Genomic DNA, 8,946 nt, shown 5'->3' on the forward strand with positions numbered 1-8,946 from the left:
TCCATTGGTGAATTATTTGACTCTACCTTTTTTAAAAAAATGTTTTAATATATATCAGAATCCACTACCTAAACTTCTACCCTAATCCAAGCCACTGGTCTCTTGCCTAGCCTCCTAGCTCCATGGTCAGCAAACCGCGGCTCGCGAGCCACATGCGGCTCTTGACTCCTTGAGTGTGGCCACAAAGTTTCAATCGTACTGTACATGTGCGCCCGCACGTGGTATTTTGTGGAAGAGCCACACTCAAGGGGCCGCAGTTTGCCGACCACTGTCCTAGCTGATCTTTCAGCTTCTGTCTGTGACTCTCTCTTATGGTTTATTGTCCTCACTATATCCAAAATGATTTCTTTAGAATACAAGTCATTCCTAAACAAATACCTTCCAGTAGCTTCTCATTTCACTATAAATAAGAGTCAAATTCCCACTAATAAGGACTACTGAATTCCTACACAATTTGTCCCACCCTGCCCACCATTACCTCTCAACTTCCTTTTTAAATATCCCAGCCCACCCCTAACTCTGACCGGTCACACACACTGTTTTCCTTGTGATGCCTGCCTTATCACCTCTGCACCTGTTGTTCCCTTGCCTGGAATGGTCTTTCCTCAGATATTTTCTTTTTTGTTCTTCTCACTTCCTTCAAGTCCTCCCAAAAATGTTGCCTTCTTTGACCCCTCTATTTAAAATGGGGAAAACCCACCCCCAGTCACAATCTCTGTTTTCTTCTTCCCTTATGTTTCTTCATTGCACTTACCACAAGCTGATATGCTACACATTTTATTGATGTGTTTGTCCCCTACCCAATAGAATGCAAGTTCCATAAAGGCAGAGAATTTTTTTTAAATCCTCACCCTGGGGTATGTTTTCATTGATTTTAGAGAGAGAAGAGAGAGAAATATCAATGTGGGAGAGAAACTCAATCATTTGCCTCCTGTACACACCCCGACCGAGGATCAAACCCGCAACCTTGGTATGTGCCCTGACCAGGAATCGAACCAATGACCTTTCATTATAAAGGACGATGCTCCAACTAACTGAGCCATACCAGCCAGAGGAAGGCAGAGAATTGTGTTTTTGTTCACTGTAATTTTCAGGGCCTAGAGCAGACCCTGATATGTAAAGGTACCCCAAAATATTTTTGGAATTTATTGCATAAAGGAGATTATGATGGAGAGTAGAGAGACACCAGCTCTTAAATGACACGCCAAGGATGAGCTTGTCTAGAATGAGCTCCATTGCAGAGTTTTCATCAGAGAAGGAATAGGAATCAGATCCACACAATGAAAGATCACTCTAGCTACAGGTGCAGCAGAGACTGGAGGGGGCCGGACTGGAGCTAGAGGGGATAGTTGAGTTGACAGAAACTCAAGCAAGAAAAAATTGAGAACTTGAGCAAAGACAATGGCTGTGGTCATAAAGAGAAGGGAAGCAAATTAGACATTTAGGAGTAGACAGACCTTGAGGATCATGTGACACACAGATTTACAGTCCACCAAAAGACACCCTTTATCCTTCCCAAACTGCATCATAGATTACCTCTAGTCTTTGGAAGTCTTTGAAAGCTTGGATGTAGAATTCTCAGGTCACGTCCTGGCCTTATTCCAGGTAAGGAAATGATGGTTCAAGTTCCTGAACCATCAAAGACATACAAGATTGGACTTTATAAGGAACTCCTGGGTCTTTATTCCCCATTTTTTCTCACCTTCTCTGCCCTGTTAAGGGGCCTCAAGAAAGCAAGAACCAAGAAACTTAAAACTGTGTTCACCTTTTCCCTAATCCTGACCTACCTTAATCCAACTTACTCTTCCACTGTTGGAACAAATACTTCTGATACAGCGATCCATCCTATTGCCAGGGGATCTCTATATAGGTGTCCACCTCCACGGCCCAACTCAAGGAAGCAGGTTCTACTGAAGGCAACTGTCCATTTGATAATAGGATTTATTGCAATCAAGACTGCCTTCCTGACACATTTCTTCAGAAGATACTAGCTCCCTAGAATGCAGAGGGTCCAACCTCTACAGCCTGCATATGCTTAGCCAAAGCGGAAAGTCCCAGTCCTCCAGAATCCATTCTCTCAACCCGGCAAACTTAGCCAGTACCCTAGTCAGGCCTGATACCAGGCTCTGGTCACAGCACAGGGCTGGTGACCAACGTAGAGAGCATAATGCCACTCAGGTTTCAGCCTGGACATCCACATTGCAGGCTGATGCATACTGAGTTACGTGAGGCAGGCTAGAGTGCCACATGAAAAGGACTCAAGGAAAGCCGGCTATTCTTTTAGTGTCACAGGGGACAGGAAAGACGCGTAGCCAAGTATAGCAATGAAGGAACTCTGATCCTAGTACACAAGGAGCTATGGTCTGGGCAAAGGAGGTCTCCCGCACATGCCCTCCCACAGAAGACCCTCCTTGCCCCCCGAGAAAATCAGCCTCTGGCTCAGTGGCTGACCCAGGGTCCCTCTACCCACACTTAGATGGTAAGGATCCAAGGACAAAGGGGGGAGCACAAGGCTCTGCTGAACAGCACATGAAATACATGCCACCTTTTGTAGGCATTCTTAACTTGGAACACCTTGAAACTGGACATGATTTTGTGTTTGTATGATGAGCAAAGATGCATTTTTCTGGAGAGAAGGTCTTCACCTTTCATCAGATTTTCTGAGACTCAAAAATAAAGAGATTGGATCTGTGCGACCTTAACTGTACTTTCCAATATGGTGGCATTAGCCACATTTCAAGTGTTCAATGACCACATGGGGCAGTGGCTACTGAATTAGACAGTCCAATATATAACATTTCCCCATCACAGAAAGTTCCATTGGACAGTGCTGCCTTAGAGAAATGGTGTTTTCTCTGTGAAATTTCCATGAGAAAGCTTGGATATCAGACACTGGCACTCAAATTTCTTCCTGGTGCTGTGGAATACTGTAGGTCCTTGGGAGCCCAATATCTAAACCTGCTGACTACCACCTAGTAGTGACCAGAAGGTGCTTTTCTTTGGCTGCTGGGCATTCTATCAGCATGAATTCCTATCAAGGAAAAGATGGAATCAATTACTTAGGTGATAGGAATTATTTAGGGATTATGCTGTGTTTGAGTGACCTCAGATTTGGGCAGGCTTCAAAAAAGCATGAAGAGAACATTAGAAAGGTCTGGATTAAAACGACCACTAACGCACTGGCTGGTGTTTCTCAGTGGTTAGAGTGTTGGCCCGCACACCAAGGATTCACATATCTGTGTTGCAGGTTCAATCCCTGACCCCAGTCAGGGCATGTGCAGGAGGCAACCAAATGATGATTTTCTCTTATATCAATGTTTCTCTCTCTCTCTCCCCCGCCCCTCCTCTCCCCCTTCCACCCTCTCTAAAAATCAATGGGAAAATGTCCTCAGGTGAGATTTAGAAAAAGAAAAAAGACTATCAGTATTCATCAGCTATTACAAAGATGGTGTTTCTCTCTTTTACTTTTACAGAGGTTAGTAGACACCCCGGTGAGGTCAGCAAGGGCTGGGATTACATGGTGGGACAGGGAATTTTGGCAATTCTTTGCTCTTTATGAATGTTAAATTTCTATTCCTATAATTAGAAAGAGTTCTGCTCTGCATGTTGACAGTTCTCAGTAGCACAATAAAAGGAAAGAGACTCAATAGTCCTGCTCCATGATAATGTAGGGACATAGCACTGCTTGATGAATAGGCCTGGACTTTTATCCCAAACCTGGGGCTCAGTCCAGACTTTACACCATAAAATTGGATATACTATTTAGCATCTCTAAGCCTCCATTCCATCATCTGGAAAATGTGGGTCATACACCATAAGGTCCTGGGAAAGACTGAATACGATATCTACCTACGTGTGAAGTACAATACCTCACTTATAGCAAGCTCTGAACAAACAGCAGCCATGATTGTCTTCTTTCACGGTCTTCATGCTCCGTCTTACTTACTGGGAATACCCTTTGTTTTGGATACCCTGGATTTTTAATTACTATGAACACCTATTTCTAAAGGCTGCTTCCAGCCCAACCTTTCCAATAGTTCTTCCTGATTTATAAATCACAGACTCATGGGGCTAAGATATGTGGTATTACATGGAAGGTAAGAGATGGGGCAGTTACTTGTAATGAGGATTGTGCTAGTTGCTTCGAAAATTATTGAGATCACTGTATTCCTCACAGACTTATATGTAATAGGGGAAAAATTGGAAACAATCTAAATGTCTAACAATAGAGCACTAGAATACTGGCATGTGGTAAATCCTCTCAAAGTAATGTTTTCCATAAATATTTGCTGACATGGGTACATGATTCTGATACAGTGTGAACTGAAAAATCAAAGCCAACCCCCTCCCATGTCCCTATGGAAACATGTCAGGAGACATGGCTAGGATGTGTAGTCATAGCTCTTAACCTTAAACAATTTAAATGTCTGTCCATTAACAACATTATGGACAAATCGTAGTATATTCACACAGGGAATATTATCTATATATGTAAAAGGCTAATATGCTAAGTGTCCCCACAGGAGTTCGACCGGGAGACCAGGAGGTCTATTGCTCACAATGACATGCACTGACCACCAGGGGGTGGTGCAGAACGAAGGAAGGTCCCTGACGGTGACCAGCAGCTGGGGAAAAGACCCAGCCAGCAGCCAGAAGGCCGGGATCAGCCCTGATCGCCGGCCAGGCCTAGGGACCCTACCCATGCATGAATTTTGTGCCCCTGGCCTCTAGTCCAGTAATAAAAACAAAAAAAAGCTATAACTATATGTAACAATATGATGAATCTTATAAAGATAATGTGAAATTTTAAAAAGCAAAGCACAAAAGAATACATGGGGCATGATTCTATGTAATAAAGGTCAAACTGGGGAAATTTTAATTGTATTGCTTAAGGTGATAAACTATAAAGAAAAAACGAGGAATTGCCACAGCTGGTGTTGCTCAGTGATTGGCGCGTCAGCCTGCATATCGAAGAGTCATGGGCAGATTCCTGGTCAAGGACACATACCTGGACAGGAGTTTGAATCTCCTGTCCCCCAACCCCTGTGACAACCAGTCTGTCTCTCTCTCTTTCTCCCTCCCTTCCACTCTCTCTAAAAATCAATGGAAAAAATATCCTTGGGTGAGTTTTAACAAAAACAAATAAAGTTTTTTAAAAAGTGGTCGTACCTTTATATTAATAAATTGTACCTTTATGCCCTACTTTCATAATGTAAATGTTTTAAAATAAAGACCAAGGGAAAACAAGTACAAGCTTACATTTTTGAGTGTGATCTCAAGTATACAGATTTCTATATTCGTGGAGTGGGGGAGAGGGTGTGTGTGGGAGGGTGGATCAACTATCACTTTCTCTGGTTAACAAAATATAAAGAAATTTATATTGTCTCCCTTATACATTTTGTAGTTTTCAAAGTTTTTAATAATTAGCAAGTATTACTTTGATAATAAGAATACAAGCAAAACCACCAACTGCCCAGTTCTGGCTCTTCAAGTTATATCTCTGCACAGAGTACAAAGAAAGAGACATTTCTCTCCTCCCCGCCAGAGAGAAATAGGGAGGGAGGAAGGGACACACAATTGCAATCAAAACAAGGAACCGCCACATGGCTGGTCATCTGTGCCAGAGATAAAACCTTCAGGGGCTCAGCTGATGGAAACCAGTAAAGATACTTCCTAGATAACCCCAGAACTCAGACATCTCTGCCTGCCCTCTCTTTCAAGGCCTGGAAAATGAGCAACAGCTGTGTAAGAAGAAAGAAGTGTTATTTGATTCAATAATAACTATCACTTTTTAACTCATTATTGTCATAATATCACATTGGGACATTATATACATTAATCCAATCATAATTGTTCACAAAAAATTCTGTAAGGTGAATATATATTTCACACTGATATTTTACACCTTGTTTTACTGATATTCCAGGGCTTGAAAGAGGTGGAATGACTTGCCCAGATGTCTGAATCCAAAGTCAGTGACTTTTATACACTCCACCACAATTTACATGTATTTGTGTACATGTTGTAAAGTTTTCTCATCTATTGTTTTACACTCCCAACAATCTGTGTAAAATAGTTCAGAGTAGCTGTGTGATTTGCCCAACAACATGCAGCTAGTGAAAAGCTATATTCTTTGATGTTAATTCCTTTCTTTTTTTTCTTGGGGGAAAATTTTTTTTCCTATGCCCCGCCTAAATGCCAATGCTCCCATGTCCTCCCATACATGCAGTTTTTACATTTAGGTAATACACCTAGTTATTACCTCCTGCAAGAAGGACAGAAATGTTAAATATGATATAGAAGTAAAAAAAAAAAAAGTTAACCCTCTTAATAATATGGAGTGAGCAGTCAGATGCAATCCAGACATCGCTTTCTCATCACCCCCCACCCTCTGTTTTTGCAAGAGATAAGGTTAAGATAGAAGACAGGTTTCATATTCTGCAGCGGTTTGGTTGCAACTATCAGGTGATTTGCTTATCAACCTCCGCTCCCAGTTTTCCAGGGTTGCCCTCTGGTTTTCACTCTGCCCTAAGGGCGTTAACCTTTCAGCTGCTTACAGGAGTGAACATTCCAGGACCATGGCCAGCCCACCTCAGTCTCCCCACCCCTCGAGCCTCACAAGACTCCCTGGGAGTGAAGGCTTTCTCAACCCTGCCTTGGAAGGTGGGTCATTTCTTTGGCAGAAGGAGAGGGCAGTGGAATTTCCTTTGAGACGGGCTGGGTATGCAAAATACAAGGAGGAGGAGGAAGAGGAGGAGGAAGCTGAGAAGAGAGTGAGTCAGAGGAGAAAAGCTGCGGGGCTTGGCTAGCAGCGAACCTCTAAAGCAGTGGGGAAGCTTAAGCCAGTAACAAGGTAAGAACAGTTTTTTCTGTATACACCTCCAAAGCAGGGCCCTTATCCCAGGGCCACAGGAGTGGGTATCAGGTCACCGGGACAGCTAAACTGGGAGTTCAGTGATAACGTAAAGGGAGGGCGGCTGACAAAGACTCACCTGGAGAATCACCCAGAGAAAACGCAAGCTCCTGCCAGTAGCTCCTCCGTCCACATGGCTCCATCCCTAACAGGGTCTGAAAGAGCCCAGAATGCCAGCAGGGCTGTTTGGATGTGTATTTTGTAGCCAGTCCCCTGAAGCATCTAACTTGTTCAGATCCTGCTTCGGAGGTCAAGTCTCCGTACCTCCTGCGGCTTCGCTGTGCAGGTGCTGGGGAGTGGCAGACCAGAGGTGCAGGGAGCTGCAGGTTTCCCCTAACTTCCTTGAAGGGTAGTGTGATAATTGAACATTCTGGGACCTGGAACCTAACAGACCTGGGTTCTGGCTCTGGCAGGGCATTTTCACCACTGAATCAATCCATCAAAGTTCAGTTTATTTATTGTAAAAAAATGGGGACGTGGACCACCACAGTCCCATACAGTCATACCTCAGAGACATTTGGGGCTCTGTTCCAGATCACAGCAATCAAGAGTCTCATAATAAAGCAAGCTGTAATCTTTGTACTGGTGGAGGTCTTGCCTTAGATTTTTAAAAAATGCAGCATCTGTCCCCTGGCTGGTGTTGATAAGAGGTTAGAGCATTGGTCCATGCACTTATTGTAGGTTTGATTCCAAGTCAAGAGCACATACCTAGATTGCAGGTTGGATCTTGGCTCAGATCCCAGAGTCGAGGAATGTACGGTGGGGGGGAAGGACACAAACAATCCATGTGTCTCACATAGACGTATCTCTCTCTCCTCTCCCTCCCTCTCTTTCTCTCTCCTCTCTCCTCTCTCTCTCTCTTTCTCTTCCTCCCTCCCTCCGTTTCACTCTCTCTAAAAATTGATGAGGAAAAGATATTCTTGGGTGAGGATTAAGAAAAACAATAAAAAAAACAGTATTTGTGACGTGCAATAAAGCAAAGTGCAATAAAATGGTGTGTCTATACTATATATCTCATTGGATTAGTGTTATGTCTGTGGCTAAAAGAGTTTTCAAAGTTGTGGAGCGCCATTAGCATGGAAAATAAGACCAAGTCATGAGACCAGCACATCAGCCAAGGTAGAAGAGATCTCTATCTTGTACAGCCTTGGACAAGTCTGGAACTTCTAACTAGAATTGAAATATTTTATATGTGCAAAATAAAAATATCTGGCCTCTGTCTTCCTTACTAACCAGGTCAATGAGGGCACTTTAAGCAGTAAAAAATGCTTTACAAATGTTCGTTCATTCATTCATTCATTCAACAGATGTTTCTTGAGCACCTTCTATGTCCCAGGCACTGTTGTTGGCACTAGAGACATAGCAGTGGCCAGGACCCAGGTCCTGTCTTCCTGGTCCTTTCAGTCTAGTTACAGTCTGTTACCATATGGACACCCTGTGCTCCTCCTGTGCTGGGTGCTTATCTCCACAGGTTTCCCAGGCCTACAGCTATATGTGTGGGTGTTGGTTTCCTCAACCCAGCTCTGCTCTATCTGTTCTCTCTCTTCTCTATTTGTACACATATCTTCTGCCATCTAGAATTCCTGGTTGTTGAGGCATAATCTCACTGGGGAATCTAAGTTAGGAATGTGTCAGGGGCTGGATACAGGACTCAAAAATTGATGTCTGTTTTTCTCTCAGATTTATTGTTTCTAAAAGGCTACATGATACCGATTTGGGGGACATCTATAATTCAGCCCTCTGTAATCAGGCTGCTCAATGGGGTCGCCAATTTGGTGCCTCACAGTCCCTGTGCCTGACATAGGCGCCACCCTTATGTCAAGATCCTAAAGTTCTCATGACACTACAATGATGGGGTGTCCTTTGTGTGCCAAGATGATATCACTTGCCCATCACTGAGGCAACATGTTTTTATTTTATTTTATTTTTTTAAAATATATTTTATTGATTTTTTTACAGAGAGGAAGGGAGAGGGATAGACAGTTAGAAACATCAATGACAAAGAAACATCGATCAGCTGCCTCCTGCACACT

The 8,946-nt window shown here is 43.2% G+C and overlaps 1 protein-coding gene across 1 annotated transcript in view; it reads left to right on the forward strand.

The window, feature by feature from the left end:
- The first annotated feature begins 6,783 nt into the window (after positions 1-6,783).
- CHST4 (carbohydrate (N-acetylglucosamine 6-O) sulfotransferase 4) overlaps positions 6,784-8,946 on the forward strand; it is an 11,352-nt gene continuing 9,189 nt past the window's right edge. Inside the window, exon 1 of the mRNA XM_006755833.2 lies at positions 6,784-6,853. The gene's annotated coding sequence lies outside the window, so the exon portion shown is untranslated. The remainder of the gene's footprint in view (positions 6,854-8,946) is intronic.

This window comes from Myotis davidii, unplaced genomic scaffold, assembly GCF_000327345.1.
Source record: "Myotis davidii unplaced genomic scaffold, ASM32734v1 scaffold453, whole genome shotgun sequence".
In the NCBI taxonomy this organism is placed as follows: Eukaryota; Metazoa; Chordata; class Mammalia; order Chiroptera; family Vespertilionidae; genus Myotis; species Myotis davidii.